Source organism: Lissotriton helveticus, chromosome 3_1 (genome assembly GCF_964261635.1).
Source record: "Lissotriton helveticus chromosome 3_1, aLisHel1.1, whole genome shotgun sequence".
In the NCBI taxonomy this organism is placed as follows: Eukaryota; Metazoa; Chordata; class Amphibia; order Caudata; family Salamandridae; genus Lissotriton; species Lissotriton helveticus.
The window spans coordinates 52061260-52084068 of record NC_136061.1 but is presented as its reverse complement, the minus strand read 5'-3'; the positions used below and the strand labels follow the sequence as shown (position 1 = coordinate 52084068).

Sequence of the window (22809 nt, the reverse complement as noted above, 5' to 3'; positions counted from 1 at the left end):
GTAACGCGTTGTAAGACAGTCTTCATTTTTAAATGGTGAGAAACGCGTTGTAAGACAGTCTCCATCTTTAACTGGTGAGTAACGCGTTGTAAGACAGTCGCCATCTGGAACTAGTGAGTAACGCGTTGTAAAACAGTCTCCATCTTGAACTGGTGAGTAACGTGTTGTAAGACAGTCTCCATCTTTAACTGGTGAGTAATGCGTTGTAAGACAGTCTCCATCCTTAACTGGTGAGTAACGCGTTGTAAGACAGTCACCATCTGGAACTGGTGAGTAACACGTTGTAAGACAGTCTCCATCTTTAACTGGTGAGTAACACGTTGTAAGACAGTCTCCATCTTTAACTGGTGAGTAAAGCATTGTAAGACAGTCCATTTAGAACTGGTGAGTAATGCGTTGTAAGACAGTCTCCATCTTGAACTGGTGAGTAACGCTTTGTAAGAAAGTCGGCATCTTGAACTTGTGAGTAGTGTGTTGTGAGACAGTCGCCATCTTGAACTGGCGGTAGCAAGCGGAGTGTGTGACGCACATCTGCCGGCTCCTGCCTGACTGTAAATCTGTGTAATGTGCTTTTCGGCTGCGTGGCGACATCTAACGTCACTGCTTGAGTTTAAACCCCGTCCACTGGTGTCCCACCACATCATCGGGGTTGAAATATGAAATATCATTGCAGCATAGTTAGTTATAGAACATCTACAATTACATGGACAATAATAGGTCCCAATATATGCAGAGGTCGATAATTTGAACATTTGTAATGTGACATTCAACCCTTATATCACATCGATGGTGTTGACTGTCGATACAATGCTGAGGTATTCGATACTCTAGGTGCAATATTTTTGCTTTTCGATATGTTGACCACGATATTTTGACGAGGTTTTGCTGAGGTTTTGAGGATGAACAACTCCTATGACGACGGAGACCAAGCCTTTGAGGATGAACGACCCCTATGACAATGGAGACCAAGCATTCATGGATGAACGACCCCTATGATGACGGAGACCAAGCGTTTGAGGATGAACGACCCCTATGACGATGAAGACCAAGCATTTGAGAATGAACGACCCCTATGACGACGGAGACCAAGCCTTTGAGGATGAACGACCCCTATGACGATGAAGACCAAGCATTTGAGGATGAACGACCCCTATGACAACATAGAACGAGCCTTTGAGGATGAACGACCCCTATGACGACGGAGAACGAGTCTTTGAGGATGAACGACCCCTATGACGACGGAGACCAAACAGTTGTGATTTACATATTGGTTGTCTCTCTACCAGTGCCTGAAATTGTCAGATGTTACACTTTTGTGAGGACCCACATAAAGACTGCCTTTATTTCCTGTATCCTGACCACAAGCCCGGAGTATGCAAGTAATGTCATACTTTTTCCACAAAAACCCTCAAGAACCGTGAGGGTAGACTGCTTCCCTGGCTTAAAAGGAAAAGGGCTGCTAAGGCCTCTGAAGGTGAGGAGAAGCCCCATACCACCTCCAAGAAAAGAAAGGAAGAAGTGACTTCCTCTTCACATGCAGATCCTAAAAAATCTAGATCTCAAAGTAAAGAGAGGCCTGTAGGAAAGAGGGTTAAAAAAGATCAGCCTGGTCCCTCTTCCTCTTATCATAGAGCTGGCTCTGCTCTAACACCTCATACTCCTTTCAGGGATTCTCATCTCCAAAAACCCACTCGTCGATGACTCAGTCGATGAAGAAATCGCTGTCTTCGCCCTCCGTCTCCACAGAATCGGCGCTACATTGATGGTCTCGTCAGCGACTTCGACTATGTCAATGGTCAAGAAGACGAAGGTGGCTTCATCGTTGAAGATGGAAGTGGTGGCGTCACCGTCGTCGACTATTGTAAGGCCATCCCTGTTGAAGAGGGTTTCGCCGTCAATGGTCCAGCTGGTCACCTCACCATGGGTAAGTCTCTCTCTCCTCTGCCGATAGTGTCAGCGATCCCGTTGATAAACCTGTTGACGGTTCAGTCGACAGGGGAAAAGGCCGTTGTGCTTTCAAATGCCATTGCCTCTTGATCGTCTCTTGGAGTTCCAGGCATCTGAGGATGATGGTCCGTATTCCCCTACATACATCCCGTCACAGATCAGAGTCAAGTGCCAAGACTCAGAGGAGGGCGAGGTGCTAGATAAGCCAACTGCTTATTAGAGGGTGTATATTCCTTCTCTGATGCAGGGCGTCCCTGCGCTCAACGCTTGGACGCATTTCGAGAGCAGTACCCATATGAAGAACAAGAGAATCATGCACAAGAGCCTTACATCAATATTCCCATTTTGTTGGTCTCCGACCGTCATATGATGCTTCATGACTACTCTAAGCAATTTTCTGAAGTTAACTCTGCTCCGCAACCACCTCCTACACATGAGGTCCCTATTGTCATTCCTGCGACGCTGGCTGCTCCTCCACCTTCAAGAGTAAAAAATATTCCGCCATCTTTGGAAATTACTGTTCTAGTGCAGGACATTGATGATCAGCAGCTAGAAGAAGGGTAGCTCCAGTTGAGTCCGTATGTCCATGATGCATGGGACGATGACGTGGCTCCTACTCCGCCCTTGCCTACTGCGCCGATAACCGACTCTCCACTTGCAGATATTGGTGGCTTCCACGATCTCCTGGAACGCACTTCAAGGCACTCTGATCTCCCTATGCCTGCTAAGCAGACGGAGTTGTTTTTTGTATGATTTTAATCCTTCTGCACAATGCTCCACTCAGGCCATACCCTTCGTGGACTACTTATGACAAGAGGGTTTGAAGTTCATGAAAACTCCAAGCTCTATTCCTGCGGTGGTTCCAAACCTAGATAAAAAAGTACAGGGCACTCTAAGATTCTCCTGCATGCCTTATCGGTCATCCTCAGCCTCATTCAGTTATTATGAGGCCTGCTCGAAGAAGATCTAAAAATCCTTCTTCTCCCTGTGCAGTTCCACCTGACAAAGAAGGGTGCCATCTTGACAGCATCGGCAAATGGTTATCTGCATTAGCAGCCACCGCCATCAAGGCCTCCAACGCCATGGCTATCCTCAGGAGATATGACCGACAGATGTGGTCTGACATCTCTTCCTTGTTAGAGTATCTTCCTGAAGACAAGAAGAAGGAGGCAAAGGATGTTCTATCGGAAGGGGAGAGAACCTTGATAAGGCTCTAGAGATCTCCTCGACCGCCTTCAGATAGATGGCAATGTTGAGGCAACAGGAGGGGTTAAAGGCTACAACATTTCACCCTGAGGTTCAGGCCAAGGTTTTGGATATGCCAATTGACGGCTAATTCCTTTTTGGCAAACATGTGGATGACGTGCTGCAATCGATAAAGTCAGACAGGAACATGGTTAAATCGCTAACGAATCTGTAGCAAAAGAAGTTTTCTTCTTTTCGGCGAAGAAGTTGAGGTCAATATTTCTCTCAACTCAACTCCAGCAGCGTTTCCAACCCTATTACCAGCAGGGATTTCGATCACAGTACTTTCGTCAAACCTCCGCACCAGCCTATCTTAGAGCATCAGTACGTCGGGCCCAGCATCAGGAGGAAAAGATCATGACGTCAGCAAGAGGCAATGATGATTCACAGGCCCCTGCTAGTATTGTCCCACCTCATTTCAGCCCACTTGCTTCAAATTCTTCAATATCATATCTTCGAACAAATGGGTGTTAGACATATTCCAGCATGGCGACGCCCCGAATTTGTTCAACAGCCTCCGGATATACCTCCGCGAAGAACTTGTCATCTGCAAGTTTTCAAGAGGAAAATCATATTGCTCCTCTCCAAGCAAGCAATCGAAGAAGTGCCATGCAGTCAGCACAATCTAGGTTTCTCCTCTCCTTCCTTTTATTAATGAAAAAGACAGGAAAATGGCGGCGAATAATGGACCTCAGGTTGCTGAACAAGTTCATCAAAAGTCAACCCTTCAGGGTGTTGTCGCTCCATGAGATTTAGCTTCTCATGGATGGGCAGGATTAAATGTGCTCCCTTGATCTTCTGGGCGCATATTTCCATTTTCCTATACATCTGAAGCATCGACTTTTCCTCAAGTTCAAGGTAGCAGGGTGCCATTTCCAATTCAAAATGCTACAGTTCGGGTTAAAGTCTGCTCCAAGAATCTTCACCAAGTGACCGGCGATCCAGTCACAAGGTATTCCCTTACCTGGATGACTGGTTGGTCAAAACGTCATCCTTCCAAGCCGCCAAAAGATCTACAAACACCTGTAATCGGTTCTTTTGCTCCCTAGGTCTCAAACTCAGCGGGGAATCATCCTCTCTCATTCCTTCCAGGTTGCTGGAGTTCCCAGGAGCAACTCTGGATACCACGCTTTCAAAAGCCTTCCCCACGAAAGAAAGGATTTCAGTGCAATCCCTATCAGCAAAAAAGTGTGTTTCAGTAAGGACGTACAACTCTTCCTGCAGCCTGCTCATCCCACACTGTCGCCTACGGATGAGACCTCACCAGGAGCAGCTCGATGCTCAATGGACTCAATCTTGGTGCTCATTCTAAGATATCATTTCAATCACACGTGAGATGTCCTCAACGATGTCCTGGTGGGTAGTCAGGAACAACTTTTCGCAAGGTCTATCCTTCCTTACGACAAAACCGAAGTTGGTAATGATGTCGGACGTTTCCATGAACGGGTGGGGTGCCCACCTACAGGAGTTACAGATTCATTGAAAGGGGTCAGCTCAGGAAGCGCAATGTCACATAAATCTGTTGGAACTAAAAGCAGTCTTTCAGGGCCTCCAGCCTTTCTTGCCAAGGATCAGCAAATCGTGGATCCTTGTTCGCACGGACAACACCATCACCATGTTTCTATCTGCTTAAACAAGGTGGTAGAAGATCCCATGCCCTCTCAGTCCCGGCTCAGCAGATCTGGGAATGGCTGTTAGCCCACAAGATAACAATACAAGTTCAACATGTTCCAGGAGTCCAAAATAAAGGGGTGACTCCCTCAGCAGAGACACCAAACAATGTCACGAGAGGGAGCAAAACGAAGATCAGCTGCAAGGGGTCTTTCGCCGTTGGGGGTTTTCGACACTAGACCTGTTTGCTACATCTATCAACAGACAATGCAGGTTCTATGCCAGCATATTTCCTCAGCCAAGCTCTCTAGGAAATGCCTTCCATTTCTCTTAGAATGGAACATGTTCTTATGCATCCCCTCTGTTTCCTCTCATTCCAAACATTCTTCAAAAGATCGAACATCAGCCTTGCTGTATCATCCTTATCAAACCGGCAGGGGCATCCCCCAGCAGGACTTGTCAGCTTGGCTCCTCATCACACAGAATTCAGAGCACTAGGAAATTCTGAAGAATGTCCAGCAATATTGGAGAAACCCCAAGCTCCTTCGATGGTCAAGTGTTACTCGGCACAATGGAAACGATTTTGCTCATGGTGTGTCGAGCACTCTTGTGATCCTCTCTCATCACCTGCTGAGTACGTTTTGCCCTATTTATTGTCCCTTTATATATATAACACAAGGGAACCCAAAGGTGCAATAAGCTAGGGACCTTGGGTATTTTACGTATCAACAGAGACAATGGTCCCTAAGCAAGAAACTATGAATCCAGATAAATATAGACTAAATAGTTCTATATCATATGTTCAGCCGGACAGTTTAATTTCCAATAAGAAGAAAACATATAAAAATCAGTGTGATACAAGTGAGACACCAGCCGGTGCCAAACTAACACACTCAAGGGAAAGGGAACAGGGGAAATTTCTAGGCAAATCTCAGGCGGTAGATTGTCCCACGACGGGCAAGGACCCCCATTGAGGACCTGTACCCTTACTGGACACGAACTGCCCGACATTGTGATACCGCAATAGCGGTTCCCGGGTGTGGCATCACGCCATTATCTAGAATTGTAACTACTAAGCCTATACGGCGTCCCGCGTGTGGGCACTATGTATAATTGTGTTCATTAGGCAATTTATTGTTGTCCTGAGGATGAACCTTGTATTTTAATTGGGTTCGAAACGTCGTCGACCTTAAATACACTAAATGCATAACCATCATGTGATTTAACAGTTGCATATGTGTATAGTTTGCATTGTCTGTCTATGATTTATGATATTCAGACCGCCTGAGATTTGCCTAGAAATTTCCCCTGTTCCCTTTCCCTTGAGTGTGTTAGTTTGGCACCGGCTGGTGTCCCACTTGTATCACACTGATTTTTATATGTATTCTTCTTATTGGAAATTAAACTGTCCGGCTGGACATATGATATAGAACTATTAAGTCTATATTTATCTGGATTCATCGTTTCTTGCTTAGGGACCATTGTCTCTACTTATTGTCCCTCGCAAATCTGGCCTGGCACATAAGTGCATCAGGGTGAACTTATCCAGCTACAGACGATGATCTGATCACTTGTCCTTGTAATCTAATAGGTTGCTGAAGGAGTATTTTATGAAGGTTCTCTTTACGGCTACCCTCCGATACGACCTCCTCCGATGCTATGGCAACTAAACCTTGTCCTGTCACAGCTTATGAGGTCTCCTTTTGAACCGATACATAAATGCGATTTAAAAAACCTTTAATGGAAAGTTGCTTTCCTGGTGGCCATCTCGTCAGCCAGACACATTAGTGAAATCCAGGCCTTTACTGCAACAGAGCCTTACCTGCAGTTTCATCAGGATAGAGTCGTTCTTCGTCCCAAACCTTCTTTTATTCCTAAGGTGCTTTCAACTTTTCATCTAAATGAACCAGCGGTTCTGCCCTCCTTCTTCCCTGCTCAATCTTTACCGTCTGAAAGAGCCCTCCATTCACTGGACAGTAAACATTGTTTAACATTCTACTTTTAAACGACTCGGGGCGTAATACCAAGGTGGCGCAAAAAGAATTATTGCTGCTTTTGCGACGATAATTTCATCGCCTTATCAGCAAAGACAAGCTAACGCGTGTTTTGCTGATTTAGCGCCCCTTACAACAACACCCAGCTGTGCATCTCTAATGAGATACAAAGTGGGCATTCCGTGCCAAAATAACTGGAGAAATGTCGCTAACTGACATTTCTCCAATTATCAACCTGCACACAAACAAAGCAGAGCGTTAAGAAAAGTAACGCTATCCACAGTTAACGCTACTTTCCTAAAGCCTGCTTGTAACCTGATTTAGCCATGTAATCCAGTGGGAGGTGGACTACATGGCTAAGATCACCCTGCCCTATCAGCAAGATTTCGCTGGTTGCAGTGTGATTATCGCTGGATTTCCAGCGATAATCACACTGTTTTCCAGCTAACGCATGGATTCCTATCGCTTGGGAGATGTGTTGCTGATAGCACGCTATCTCTGCGATGGAATCCAGTGTTAGCCTGAGGTAATTATCCTCGCGCTAAAAGTGCTGAGCGATAATTAGCGCAGGACCTTCTAATATGCCCCTCAGTCTTTCCAAAAATCTAGTCAATTGGTCATCGCCTTCTGGGCCAGGCTTTGACGCAGGTATAGATTGTTATTTGGGTCTCATCTACTATACTCTCCTGCCATGAGAGGGGTGTCCCCCCTCTGGCTACCAAGGTCACAGCTCATTGCACTCGCAAGGTAGCAGCTTCCTCAGCCCTGTTCGCCGGAGTGTCCTTGCCTGACATCTGCAGGGCTGCGACATGGTCGAATGTCCATACCTTCACGAAGCATTATGCCTGGATGCATAGCAGATGAGAGAGAGTCCTGAGGTGGAGGTGAAAGGGAGCCAGCAGTGCTGCAGTGGAACTGAAAGAGAATCATGCAGTGCTGCAGCGGAGGTGAAAGGTGGCAGGTGGTGAGGGTGCATGGCGGTGAACCTCCAGCAAGCAGGCTGCAGCAGGGAGCACATGTCGGAGGTGAACTGGCAACCGAGTTATACAGGAAACCCACGGATAGGAACTCACTGCTACCATGTGATAGTCACCATCCAAGGGCACTGAGCGAAACTCTCCCTGAGGGTTACTTTCTAGAGGTATATAGGAATTGTTTGAATATCTCCTTTCACAAACATTCTGACACCCACAAAACAACTACAACAAAGTTTATACCCTATGCACTTGACTAAAAAAACTAAGAAAGGGTCCACAAATAACAGCACTAGGCCCTCTTAGAAACACACCCCAAAGCCACCTCTGAGATGTTAGTGGGTGTTCCTGCCTTCTCTAGCAGCACCATCTACATCAAGAAAACAACTTAAAAAAAATTGACATCTTTTGAATTAAGGAAAAATATCCTTCAGTAAATCTGGAAAAAGCGTCACAACTTGAAGGACATTCTGGTATTCACTCAGCCCAGGAATACCACTGCATCATCACCAACTACAGTGTGGGGCCAACCGAACCTCACTGGCATCATCCATGCGGCTCTGGTACTGTCCACCAGTCCCTACTATACATCCTGTTATACACCGATACTCACCCATAGAGTTACTCATAAACATACTCACACATGCAAATAAACTATCAAACATCCATTTACTTGCACAAAAACCACAAATACTGCTCAATCTGAAAACACCAGCGGACTGCGCCACTCGACACACTGCGCCAGTGAAAGGGCTATCTACGTGATCACGTGTCTCCTGCGATATATAGGAATGACAACCAGAAAGGTCTGGTCTGCAGAATCATTACTGAACACAGAAGAAACATCTGCTGTAAATGTTTCACAACAGAGCTCACCAGCCATTTCATGCAAGGAGCAGTGCCTGGTCCCAGCTCCCCCGCGCGGCTGCGTTTCGCTCGCCTCGAGCGAATTGTTCTTTCCTTGCCGCGTTCTGCAAAGAGCGTTCAGTCGCTAGCGTTACTGTTTTCTTTGCATAGCCATTAGTTCTGCTACTGTTTTCTTTGACGTTTTATTGGTTACTTTGTATTTATTAGACACTAACTATTTTCTTTCTGTTTTTATTGGAAACATTGTATTCATTAACCACTCCCTGTTTTCCTGCTGTTATTCATAATATGATACTCATTAGCCACGAACTGTACCCTCTGTCCAACTTTGTAATTACTTAGCCCCTCATAGTCAGGTGCATTTGCGTTTACTTATCATAATTGTAACTCAACTCTATTGTTTTGTTTCACCACTCCCCCCACCACCACTAGATTTTCCTGCGCTTCTCATTCCCTCTTTTTTTCCCACTTCCTGCCTCCCAGCTCCTCTCCCTCCTCCCAGGTTCTACTTAACCCCTCCCACCCTCATGACGAGCTTAGCTCGTCATGAGCCACGGTTCTCGTCATGACCGTTAGAACGCTCACACGCGGGGCTAATTCCCCTGCTGTGCTGGGCATTCTAAGGAACGGGAGTGGTCATGACGAGCTCAGCTGGTCAGGAGCACACGAGAAACGTGGCTCATGACGAGCTCAGCTCGTCATGAGCAAGGGGGCGCTGTGCGCGCCCCCACTCCCCCCAGCACAGCGGGGGAATCAGCCCAGCAGCCAAGGGGTTGATAGAGGACAGCGCAGGGACCCTGGTTCTTCCACCACGCGTAGCTGTACTGTTACAGACCTCCCAGCCCTGGATCTTGGACACGTAAACAACAACATCTGCAGCTGCACATCTGCATGCAGCACCAGAGGACCATTCTCCTGCCAGCACTGCCAATTCACCTGCAACGCCGAAGCAACCAACAATGCCAGAGACACTGCAAACACAACTACACCCACCACGCCATCTGAGACCGCCACAGCACAACTCCAGTGCATTCTACTCACCGCACGCCCGCTCTGCTCCCAGGCCCCTCACAACTCAAGCCTCAATCACCATCATAAACTCCTTGCACTTGGAAGCACCCGAGGACCCCAGTACCCACAGCCAACTTCAACCTTGGGAGCAAGACTATTGGCAACGATCTCAAGAAAGTCCTGAAAGCGTCCATCACCTTGGCCTCCTTTCCGGAAGACTGGAAAGATGCAGAAGTGACCAACCTTCCCCTGCACCTCAGGACTGCTCCATCACTTCAGCAATGAAAGGACTCAAGACTTAGCTGTTTGAGTGAACTGATCACCACAAAGCTTTTTGCCCCTCCAGTGCCTTGAGACCCTCACATGTGACACGCTGCGCTTTACAAATACTTGATTGATACAACAAGGCCACAAATAAGATCAGTTAAGCTGGACTCGATTTCAGTGGTCTGCCCACTGACAAATACAACATCCTTTTTATTAAAGAGCAACGTTGGATATTCCGATTGCACATGGGCAAGTCAGGGTTCAATGAAGCAATAGCATGGCTATCCTTATTTCAGCTGAACAATTATATTACAGACCTTCAAGGCACACTGAACTGTACATACCCTGTGATTCTGACTTGCCTCACCTTGGCCTGGTCTTATATGAAACTCATTTGACCACAGGGAGTACCAGAGCACCCCAAAGATCATATCACTGATCCTACCTAGTTAATCAGTTGTGGATCGGGCCAATACCTTGACATGGCCGTCATTCCCAGGTGCCAGATTTTATAACTTTGTAACAACATGATTATTAGGATCACACCACACTGGACTATAAGATGCTTCTGGAATACCCAACTAAGGACATTTAATCCTACACCAGTGGGCTGACTTCAGACCAAGTCGTCTCAACATTTGTGTGATGCCTGATGACCTCTCTTGAACTATGAGGCACTTAAATCACTCTTCGTAGCCTTCATTCTTTAATCCCAATTCTGACGTTCGCGACTTCCTGATATCTGTAGTACGCTGATATTCTAATGTACTACCTTGGTTGGGAATAGCACGCACTTCCTACAGTGATATATCAACATGATTTGCTATATTCATATGGCATAAGAATAACAAATGGGAGAAAAACCAATGTTTTGACACTATATACAATCACAAGCAATTTCATCGAAAATGAAGGGGGGAGAAGATATGGTTGACTCACTAACCTGATGCGTTAGATGTGGAACGTATGAGAATGTTCAGTGTTATGCCAATTAAAGCCAGTTTATTCACCAGGATACTCACAACCTCAAGTCACCTGTACACACTACAGTCCACATCTACCCCACTCACCTACTGCCCTGATGATTAGACGTGGACGTCATGGGATGCCCACTTAGACTCCTGGTGCATCCTCCACCATGCTGCCTTGTTGTCGCATAAGATCAAAAAGACGTAAGCTATGTTCTAATTACTGACTGGCACTTATATTTACTTACCATGCCACTTCCCAATAGAACCTGTCGGGACCGACATTATAACTATATACTGCTTACGTGGTCTCCCTTTCTCAGGGTAATTAGCGACCACTTAGCGATCCGGACTAACCCGAGTGACTCCCTATGGGGCACCCTCGTCTACAGACCTCCCGGACCCTGCCCCCCGTTCAGCAATTTCAAAGCTGACTTCATCGCTCACCACGCGCTCGCCTCAATGGACTACTGTGAGAAGTTGGCCTGATATGTAGTGCTCACTATTCTAGTGATCACTGTGTATCATTCCAAACGACCCTTATTGATGATTGGTTGTAAGTCAACCTTATTAGACCAGCTATCCTAGTAGCGTTGACAAAAGCAGTCTTTAGGCTAAACTCTAGAGGGCGTGTTAAGCCAGCTGTTTTACCATCACATATACCCCTTGAACACCAAGTGAAAGGACACCACACAAGTTGTTATAAAAATATAGGATATTTATTAATAACAAGTCTACCCTGAACTCTTTATGAGTCAGGGAGCTAAGCACAATACAAAACTCTTACGAAAATACTTCAAGTTGCACAATTTACACAAATGCCCGAGGGGCACGAAAAACCATATACTACAAAAGTGGAATGCGAAATACTAGCAGGTAAGTAACAAGATCCAGAGGCTTCAGGATCGCTAGGACAACACTACTGAACTCTAAGGTTAGGAGCAGGAGGCCTAGGGAGATCGGGTGCAGAGTGTGCACTCTCACGCGGGATGCGGGAAGAAGTCTATGTTATGTTATGTTATGTTAAGGGGATTTTGTATAGCGCACTGTCACCGGAGGTATCATGGCGCTGAAAGGGTGCTGAGGAAACAGAGGGAATTTAGCGGGATTGTGGGAAAAGCCAGGTTTTTAATGATTTGCGAAATTGAATGAGAGTACCGGAAGTCCTAACTGAGAGGGGGAGAGAGTTCCAAAGTTTGGGGCCGAGAAAGGCAAATCTTCGACCCCCAGATCTACAGAGTTTGAAGGGAGGGACCACCAGAAGATGTAAGTGAAGCGATCTAAGGTTACGTGAGGGACAGTAGGGGCAGATAAGGGATTTCAGAAAGGCGGGACAGGAACCAGAGAGAGATTTGAAAATAAGACAGCCAACCTTAAAGGCAGCCCTTAGGCTAACCGGGAGCCAGTGTAGCTTGATAAGGAGGGGTTTGGCGGACTGCCACTTCGGAATCCCGAGGGCCAGTCTCGCCGCCTGGTTTTGAATGACTTGCAACCTATTGATGGAGCATTTGGGCAAGCCGTAATAGATGGAATTTGAAAAATCCAGGCGGGAGAGAACAAGGGCCATGATGACTTGAAGCAAGGCATCGGGAGTAAGAAGGTAGGCCACCTTCCTGATCCTGCGCAGTTGGAACATGCAGGAGGAAACCACTGTCCCCACCTGCGTCCCCAGAGAGAGCCCAGCGTCAATAGTGACCCCGAGGCTTTTCACCGAGGTTACCGGGGAGGGAGGAGAGCCAAGCTCTGTCGGCCAGAAATGTGGACCCCAGTGGACGGCGCTCTTACCCGGCAGGAGGAGCTCCGTCTTACCGGGGTTCAATTTCAACTGGTTCTGACACATCCACTGAAAGATATGGGACATAACTGCCTGAAAAGTAGGAATAGAAGAAGGAGAGTTTAGAGAGAAAATGAGTTGTAGGTCGTCCGCGTAATTAAAGACGCGGACGTCCCACTGCCTCAGAGAAGAGAGAAGAGGGCGAAGATAGAGATTGAAAAGAAGAGGGGATAGAGAGGAGCCCTGAGGGACCCCACAAGGCAGATGTTCCCTAGGGGCCCTAAATGTACCTAGGCTGAGGGACTGGGATCTCCCCATAAGGAACGATTTCACCCAGGCCAGCGCCAGGCCCTGGATGCCGGCCTGTTCGACACGGTGGAGGAGGATGTTATGGTCCACCGTGTCGAAAGCGGCCGACAGATCTAGTAAAACCAGGGCCTGGGAGGTACCCTTGTCAGCTCCGTCTCTCAAGGTGTCTAGGACAGCCAGGATCACAGCCTCCGTAGAATGACCAGGGCGGAAGCCGGCCTGGTTGGCCTCGAGAAAGATGGAACTCTCGATGAACCCCGAGAGACAGGCAGTGACATGGGCTTCCAAGATTTTTGAGAAAAAAGGTAAGAGAGAGATAGGACGATAGTTTGCCGGGACGGCAGGGTCGGCTCCAGGCTTCTTCAACAGAGGCACTAGAACGGCCTCCTTGAAGGAGCTGGGTACCGTCCCGGAAAGAAGAGAAGAATTGAGCAGAGGAAGGATACAGTCGGGTAGAGAGTGGCAGATGTCGCAAAGTATGGAAGGTGGACAGTGGTCTTCAGGGGAGCCAGACTTGAACCGGGCAGCCAGGTTGGCTAAAGATATAGCGTCTAGTGGGGGAAGCTGGGTGATAGAGAAAGCATTATGAGGGGGTGTGATGGGAACAGCATCCAATGAAGTGACCGGGATAGTGCCCTTAATCAAAACAATCTTCTGTAAAAAAAAGGTGCTAAGTGCATTGCAAGATTCCTGGGTAGGGGCCTGGGACAAAAGCGTTCTGGCGTCAGACGTGAACTCGTCCAGAACTCTAAAGATCTCCTTCGACTTACAGGGAGCTGACAGGATACGCTCGGAGACATAGGCTTTCTTGGCTGCAGAGATAGCAGATTTGTACCTATTACGAGCTGCCACATAGATATCTCTACTTGACGGGCAGTAGTCTCTTCTCCATCTGCGTTCGAATTGACGAAGTTCTAACTGTAAAGTTTTGAGGAGTGGAGTAAACCATTTGTGAGAATGGTTATGACGAGAGCGAGGGAACTTAATTAGTGGGGCAAAGATATCGCTGGCTGATATGAGCCAGTTAGAGACTTGCCCATCTAGCTCATTAATGTCAGGGTTATTGGGGGGAGGCGGACGTGTGTGAGACAGATGAGTTAGCAGTTTGGAAGAGTCGACGGCCTTCCACTTACGAGCCATGCCACCCTCCCGCGAAGGGATCCTGACCTGACCAGCCATCGAGATGGTGGTATCGATAAGGCGGTGGTCCGACCACACGCAAGGTGTAATAAGCGGGTGGGAGGGCTTCACCCCATAGACCCAGATATGATCAAGTATATGGCCACCACTATGGGTGGGGGAGGTGACTAACTGGCTGAAGTTCAGGCTCGAGAGACCTTCAAACAATTCGAGGGCGTGGGGGCCAGCGTCCCTGTGCTGAAACCAATAATTAAAGTCCCCAGCAATAACTATGCGAGGAGAAGAGGTAGCAATGCTAGCAAGCTGCTCAATAAACAGTGCGGGGAAAGAGGGCATGGATTGTGGGGGGCGGTAAAGTACCATAAAGGTAACAGCGCCCACCTCAGTTCCAAGACTGAAGACAGGGTTATCTACATCGGGAAAAATCATGGAAGTGGGGGTAATAACCTGAATATCCTTACGTATTACCGCCGCGACCCCTCCTCCAGGGCGACCCCCATGGCGGTTGGTGTTAAGCAGGCAGTAGTCAGGAGGTAATGCTGCCAGTATATCCGGGAGGGAGTCGTCCGTAAGCCAGGTCTCAGAAAGTAGAAGAACGTCAGGTCTTTCAGTCGTAAGTAGATGGAAAATATCAGTTTGATGCCTGACTAAAGAACGAGTGTTCAAATATAGTAGGCGGATCTGCGACTCAGGAATAGTGAGGGAAGTGGGAGGAGTGAGTGGGCCAAGGTGGGGGGGTAGATTACCAGTGATTCCTAAAGTAGTGATCCGCGTCCAGGTGTCAAACGATAGGGGGCAGTCAGCAGCTCGAAGGTGCATCAGGGCGGGGGATGAGTAGGAGATGGTAGTATCCACATCCCTAGGCCCTAGGCCCGTCCTGGCGCGGACGGGCGCAGACGGGCTTGACTCTGGTGCGACTCCGGCGCGCCTACGTCGCGCCCGCTGCGTTCGTCCGCTGCGCTGACGCATGGGGCCCGTCTAAATAGGCGATGACGCCGAGGGGGAGGAGTCAGGAGGGCGGGGTGGGGGAGGAAAGTTAAAACACAAGGTGTGCCACTCACCGCTAGTAGTCAGCGGGGGAAATGAAGTTTTAAAGCTGCTAGCACTCAGCAGCAGAGAGGCAAGCAGAACAAAGTTAAAAGTATAAGGCTTCACAGCGCTCAGCGCGCTAAACCTCTGCCCTCTGCCACAGGGCTTTGGTAAATCGCGAGGCAAAAAGTGGGCGGAGCCTAAATAGGCGATGACGCCTAGGGGGAGGAGTCAGGAGGGCGGGGTGGGGGAGGAAAGTTAAAACACAAGGTGTGCCACTCACCGCTAGTAGTCAGCGGGGGAAATGAAGTTTTAAAGCTGCTAGCACTCAGCAGCAGAGAGGCAAGCAGAACAAAGTTAAAAATACAAGGCTTCACAGCGCTCAGCGCGCTAAACCTCTGCCCTCTGCCACAGGGCTTTGGTAAATCGCGAGGCAAAAAGTGGGCGGAGCCTAAATAGGCGATGACGCCGAGGGGGAGGAGTCAGGAGGGCGGGGTGGGGGAGGAAAGTTAAAACACAAGGTGTGCCACTCACCGCTAGTAGTCAGCGGGGGAAATGAAGTTTTAAAGCTGCTAGCACTCAGCAGCAGAGAGGCAAGCAGAACAAAGTTAAAAATACAAGGCTTCACAGCGCTCAGCGTGCTAAACCTCTGCCCTCTGCCACAGGGCTTTGGTAAATCGCGAGGCAAAAAGTGGGCGGAGCCTAAATAGGCGATGACGCCGAGGGGGAGGAGTCAGGAGGGCGGGGTGGGGGAGGAAAGTTAAAACACAAGGTGTGCCACTCACCGCTAGTAGTCAGCGGGGGAAATGAAGTTTTAAAGCTGCTAGCACTCAGCAGCAGAGAGGCAAGCAGAACAAAGTTAAAAATACAAGGCTTCACAGCGCTCAGCGCGCTAAACCTCTGCCCTCTGCCACAGGGCTTTGGTAAATCGCGAGGCAAAAAGTGGGCGGAGCCTAAATAGGCGATGACGCCGAGGGGGAGGAGTCAGGAGGGCGGGGTGGGGGAGGAAAGTTAAAACACAAGGTGTGCCACTCACCGCTAGTAGTCAGCGGGGGAAATGAAGTTTTAAAGCTGCTAGCACTCAGCAGCAGAGAGGCAAGCAGAACAAAGTTAAAAATACAAGGCTTCACAGCGCTCAGCGTGCTAAACCTCTGCCCTCTGCCACAGGGCTTTGGTAAATCGCGAGGCAAAAAGTGGGCGGAGCCTAAATAGGCGATGACGCCGAGGGGGAGGAGTCAGGAGGGCGGGGTAGGGGAGGAAAGTTAAAACACAAGGTGTGCCACTCACCGCTAGTAGTCAGCGGGGGAAATGAAGTTTTAAAGCTGCTAGCACTCAGCAGCAGAGAGGCAAGCAGAACTATGGATGCTAGATTTCGTAAAGTTAGTGTTATCGGACGAATCCGACTAGTTAGGCTGAAAACGAAAAAGGATCTGGACACTTAGATAGTGAACCTACGTTGGAGCACCGAAATGCTCGAGTTACCTAGCCCAGGGGCTGCGGCTGCATAGGGTTCAAAAGACGTCGGGAATCCTCGTTACAGTCTATGGAGCCTGAAAGAAGAAGTTGCTGGCAGGCGACCAGTGATGAAGTTCGATGGGATCCAAGCCTGGATCGGAGTTGAAGATGACCTGAAAGCAGAGGGGACTCAGTTCTTGATCACTAGTCAGTGATCAGATGGGCACCAGGATGGCACCGGATGAAGTCACCTCGACCAGGTGAGTGGGCGACGCTGGGCTCTGCAGTCTCTCGGACCAGGAGGCGTTGTCGGCGACCAGGATGGAGGTGCGAGCTGTCCCACGAAGGTGTCTGCTGTCGGCGCTGCTGAAACCAGGATTGGAGCAACAAGCCTTGGCAAAGGCAAGCCCACGCGGTGGACTCAAGATGGCGTCTGGAGTGGACCAGGAGGATCCGGGGTGCTCCTCTGTTGGAGGGGAGCAAGGGCCAGTCTGGAGCAACCAGACCAGCGATGGAAGTGTCGTAGTTCGTCATCAGGAGGGCCACAAGCCAGCAGGCAAGTAGCCGGACAACGCGGTGAGCAGCAAAGAGCAGAAGGGCCCCACGCAGATCTCGTGGATGCTGGGGGGCTGGACTTCGGTGCTGGAGCTGCTCAGGGTTAGGGCTTCCCAAACCCCAAAGCACTCACTCGAGGGTCTCTCGGAAGTCGTGCTGGTGAAGCGTCGTGCAGGTCTTGAAGATGGCAGGTCCCACGGGTCTCGTCACACCCACGAATCTCAGCTGGGCTGGATGATGTAGGTAGAGGTCAGAGATGGCAGGAAGACCGGGTCTCGTCGAGCTGGGCAGTCTTGATCCGGAGGATAGACGTGCAGCAAACCGCAAGTACTTCGATGGTGCCTGCTGGTGCAGGGTGGCTACTCCTTAGCCACAAGGGAGAGTCTTCAGAAGAAGTCAAGAGTTCTTTCGTGGAAAGTAGTCAAGATTCAGAATTATCTAATTTGGGAAGGGGGCCCGCTCCTACCTTTATCCTAAGAAAAGGGGCTGGCACACGACTAGGTTGCTGCACGTCTATCCTCCGGATCAAGACTGCCCAGCTCGACGAGACCCGGTCTTCCCGCCATCTCTGACCTCTACCTACATCATCCATGCTTCAGCCCCTGGTAGGCCCTGGGTACACCTATGCCCTGGATACCTAAGGTATACTGTACAGGGACTGATAAGGTGGCCCAGTACCAATTGGTAAAATGCACCTAAGGTACATGGTTGTAATTTAGAGAGAGAACAGCTAGGCTGTGGGTCTGATTAGCAGGCCCACAGCCAGGGAAAGTCGTAAATCAGTGAAGCAAAAAGCAAAAATCTGGGGTGGCCATGGGATTGCAGACCCCACTCTCCTACACAACCCCCCCCCAAACTTAAGGACATTAAACTAACATTGACCAGGTGAGTCTTCTTGCTCTAAGTGGAAGTACCTGGAGAGACCATCTGCATTACCATGGTCAGTCCCTGGGCGGTGCTCCACTGTAAAGTCCATCCCCTGTAGGGAAATGGACCACCTAAGAAGTTTGGGATTTTCACCCTTCATTTGATTTAGCCATAAGAGGGACTTATGGTCGGTCTGAATATTGAAGTGAGTACCAAACAAGTATGGCCTCAACTTCTTCAGGGCCCAAACCACAGCAATGGCCTCCCTCTCAATAGCTGACCAACGTTTCTCTCTAGGGGTCAGCCTTCTGCTTATAAAAGCAATGGGCTGGTCATGACCATCAATATTCAGCTGAGATAGAACAGCTCCCAAACCCAACTCAGAAGCATCTGTTTGGACAATGAAGATTTTGGAATAGTCTGGACTCTTGAGAATAGGTGCAGTGCACATGGCCTGCTTTAGGTCATCGAATGCCTTTTGACAGCTAACTGTCCACTGAACTTTCTTTGGCATTTTCTTACTTGTCAGGTCATTAAGTGGAGTCACAATGGACCCATAATTTCTGACACATTTCCTGTAGTAACCAGACAGGCCCAAGAATGCTCTGACCTGTGTCTGGGTGGTTGGAGGAGCCCAGTCCTGGGGCCAGTGAAAGTGTGTGGCCTGTATCTTGGCCTCCACCTACAAGGTGGCCCAAGTATACAACTTGACTCTGCCCTATCTGGCACTTAGTAGCCTTGATAGTGAGGCCTGCCTTTTGCAGGGCCTCTAAAACTTTCCTTAGGTGGATCAGGTGATCCTCCCAGGTGGAGCTAAAGACAGAAATATCATCAAGATATGCTGCACAAAAGTCATCCAACCCAGTGAGGACTTGATTCACCAACTTTTGAAAAGTGGCAGGTGCATTTTTCAAACCAAAGGGCATCACCACAAATTGGTAATGACCTCCTGGGGTAGAACATGATGTCTTGGCCTTGGCATCCTCAGCTAACCTGATTTGCCAATAACCAGCTGTCAGGTCAAATGTACTTAAGAAAGTTGCAGAAGCCAACTTGTCTATCAGTTCATCTGCCCTGGGTATTGGATGGGCATCTGTCTTAGTGACAGCATTGAGACCCCTGTAGTCTACGCAAAACCTCATCTCTCTCTTACCATCTTGGGTGTGAGGTTTAGGCACTAGAACTACAGGACTAGCCCAAGGGCTCTCTGAGGGTTCAATGACTCCCAATTCCAACATCTTTTGTACTTCAGTTTTTATGCAGTCCCTGACGTGGTCAGGTTGCCTGTAGGTTTTACTCTTTATAGGCAGACTCTGTCCAGTGTCCACCAGTTTGTCTGACTGGGGGTCAGAGAAAACATTTGTCTGAAAGATTGAAGGACTTGCCTACAATCCTTTAGCTGATGCTCAGAGAGGCTGTTAGAAAAGACTACACCATCTACTGACCCATCATCAGGGTTCTGAGTGAGCAGGTCTGGGAGAGGGTCACTCTCTTCCTCCTGTCCCTCATCTGTGGCCATGAGCAAGCCCATGTCCTCCCTGTCAACAAATGCTTTGAGCCTATTCACATGAAGTTCTCTGTGAGGGCTCCTGGGAGTTCCCATGTCAACCAAGTAGGTGACTCCTCCCTTTTGCTCAATGATGATGTGGGGTCCAGACCATTTGTCTTGGAGAGCTGCTGGGGCCACTGGCTCCAACACCCACACCTTCTGTCCTGCATGGTATACAGTTAGGGCAGCCTTTTGGTCATGCCAAGCTTTTTGGAGTTCCTGGCTGGCCTCAAGGTTTTTAGATGCCTTCTCCATGTACTCTGCCATCCTGGAGCGGAGACCAAGTACATAGTCCACTATGTCAAGTTTAGGCTTTTTGAGAGGTAACTCCCATCCTTCCTTCACAAGATATAGGGGTCCTCTCACAGGATGTCCAAACAAAAGCTCAAAAGGGCTGTAACCAACCCCCTTCTGTGGGACCTCTCTGTAAGCAAACAGAAGGCAGGGTAAAAGGATGTCCCATGTTCGCCTAAGCTTTTCAGGTAACCCTTTTATCATCCCTTTGAGGGTCTTGTTGAATCTTTCAACAAGCCCATTGCATTGTGGGTGATAGGGTGTGGTGAATTTGTAATTGACACCACATTCCTTCCACATAGCAGTCAAGTATCCTGACATGAAGTTTGCACCTCTGTCAGAGATCACCTCCTTAGGGAACCCCACTCTGGAGAAAACTCCAACCAGGGCCCTTGCCACAACAGGAGCTGTAGTGGTTCTAAGGGGAATAGCTTCTGGATACCTGGTGGCATGATCCACTACCACCAGTATAAATCTGTGCCCAGATGCTGTTGGGGGGTCCATTGGTCCAACAATGTCAATCCCCACCCTTTCAAAGGGCACCCCCACCACAGGTAGTGGTATGAGGGGGGCCTTTGTTGTGCCACCTGATTTGCCACTGGCTTGGCAGGTGATACATGAACGACAAAAGTTCTTAGTGTCCTCAGACATATGGGGCCAGTGAAAGTGTGGGGCAAGCCTGTCCCAAGTCTTCTTCTGGCCTAAGTGACCTGCAAGGGGAATTTCATGGGCCAAGGTGAGAAGGAAACCTCTCAGAGACAAGGGGATGACCAGCCTCCTGGTAGCACCAGGCTTGGGGTCTCTTGCCTCAGAGTAAAGGAGTCCATCATCCCAATACACTTTATGGGCACCTGTGGCATTCCCTGCAGCCTCAGCAGCAGCCTGTTGTCTGAGGGGTTCAAGAGAGGAACAGTCTAACTGTGCCTGCCTCACGTCTGCCCTGGAAGGGCCCCCTGTCCCAAGAAACTCAACCTGTTCAGGCTCAAGCTCTTCTAGGACAGTTCCTTCTGGGGTCTTGGGGTCAGTCTCCTGAGAGAGCTGATCCTGTTCCTGAGGCAGGGGGGAAGGGTCAACCTTACCCCTACTGCTCTTTCTCTTGGTTAGTGTCTGGTCCATTGTTCCAGGATCCAGCACTAGTTCAGCTGGGCATTTCTTGGCCTGTGACCTAGTCACAGCAAGGACATGTGCTGACAAACCTAACATTTCCACATGAGTCCTATACTCCACATCTGACCATAAGGAGGATTCCAAATCATTGCCCAAAAGACAGTCCACAGGGAGGTCTGAACTAACAACAACCCTTTTGAGGCAATTTACCCCTCCCCAGGAGAAGTTAACAAGTGCCATACTATGGGAGGTAGTGGCATTGCTAGCATTGGTCACCAGGTAGTCTGCTCCCAGTATTACCTGGTCAGGGACCACAAAGTTAGGTGTCACCATGGTGACACTGGCACAAGTGTCCCTGTAGGCCTGAGCCATTTTTCCATTAATCAAAGGCGTCTGCCTGTACTTGCCCAGAGTACTGGGACTTATTGTAGGGGTCATATCCATGTCCCCAGTACAAACAAGAACAGCCTGAGTAGGTGTTCTGACTAAGTCAGAGCCCGCCTCAGTTCCCAGGGTTAACCCCACTATAGCCTTAGGAGGATTACTACCACTACTAACTGAACTAGGGGGTGCAGGTGCCTTAGGGGCAGTAGTGGTAGGAGTTGGGCCTTTCTTGGTGCACTCACTAAACCAGTGAGTATTACTTTTGAAGTACTGGCACCATGGTTTCTTCTGACCATTGTTCTTCTTCTTTTGGGAATTCTGGGAATTCTGGGTCCCACCCTCTTTGGATTGTTGGGGCCCTGTTGAAGACTTCTGGTCATTTTGCTTATTCTCATTACCCTTGGGATCTGCTTTCTTTTGGCCACCACCCTGGTTCTGGTTCTGCTGCTTGACCCTTGTCCTGACCCATCTGTCTGCCTTCTTTCCCAATTCTTGGGGAGAGGTCAGATCTGAGTCAATAAGGTGCTGATGCAACAACTGATTTTGACAATTACTTAAGATTTGTTCTCTCATAATTAGATTATACAATCCTGTAAAATCAGTAACTTTACTTCCCCGTAACCAGCCTTCAAAAGCCTTAGTGGCACAATCTACGAAATCAGCCCAATCCTGAGACTGAGTTTTCTGGGTGTCTCTGAACAGCAACCTGTACTGCTCAGTTGTTAAGCCAAACCCATCAATCAGTGTATTCCTCAGGACTTGGTAATTGTTAGCATCCTCAGCTCTAGTAGTGAGGAGCTTATCTCTACCTTTGCCTTCAAAGGAGAGCCACAATATAGCTGCCCACTGGTTTGGGGGGATGCACTGGACAGTGCAGGACCTCTCCAAAGCAGTCATCCACTTGTGGATGTCATCCCCTTGTTTAAAGGGGGGCACTATTTTACTCAGGTGTCTAGTATCAAAACTCCTATCTTTATCCTTGGAATGGATATTGCTGCCACCAGTGGGGACTGCCCCACTCAACTGTTGCTCTCTAGCAAAGGCAAGCTTCTCTTTGGCAAGGGCAAGTTCTTCCCTCTGGATCCTCAGATTAGCCTGTTTCATCCTTGCTTCATGTTCTCTTCTCTGAGGGGAAGTCATTCTCCTCTGAGAAGAGGCATTAGAGTGCCCAGATCGATTGGAGTCCCTAGAATGAGACCTATCTCTTCTAACTCCAAGGTTAGGCCTGATCAGGGTCAGTACTGGGGGTCCCCCAGATCCTTTCCCATGTAGGTCTAAGTTGGCCCTAGTAAGTCTGCTGACTAGCTCGGGACCTTTGTCTGCCTCATCCCCAGAGACTTCCTCTTCTTCCTCCTCCTCTTCTACATCAACTGTTTCAGTGAGGTCTGGATCACCAGGGGTACCTTCTAAGGGGGGCATACTCCTATCTGGATTAGAGGGGTCTGTATTACCAGCCCTTCTG

General features: G+C 48.8%; 1 protein-coding gene across 1 annotated transcript in view; it reads left to right on the top strand.

The window, feature by feature from the left end:
* The window catches only part of LOC144822618 (uncharacterized), a 327297-nt gene that overhangs the window by 36254 nt on the left and 268234 nt on the right, over nt 1-22809 (top strand). The window lies entirely within an intron of this gene.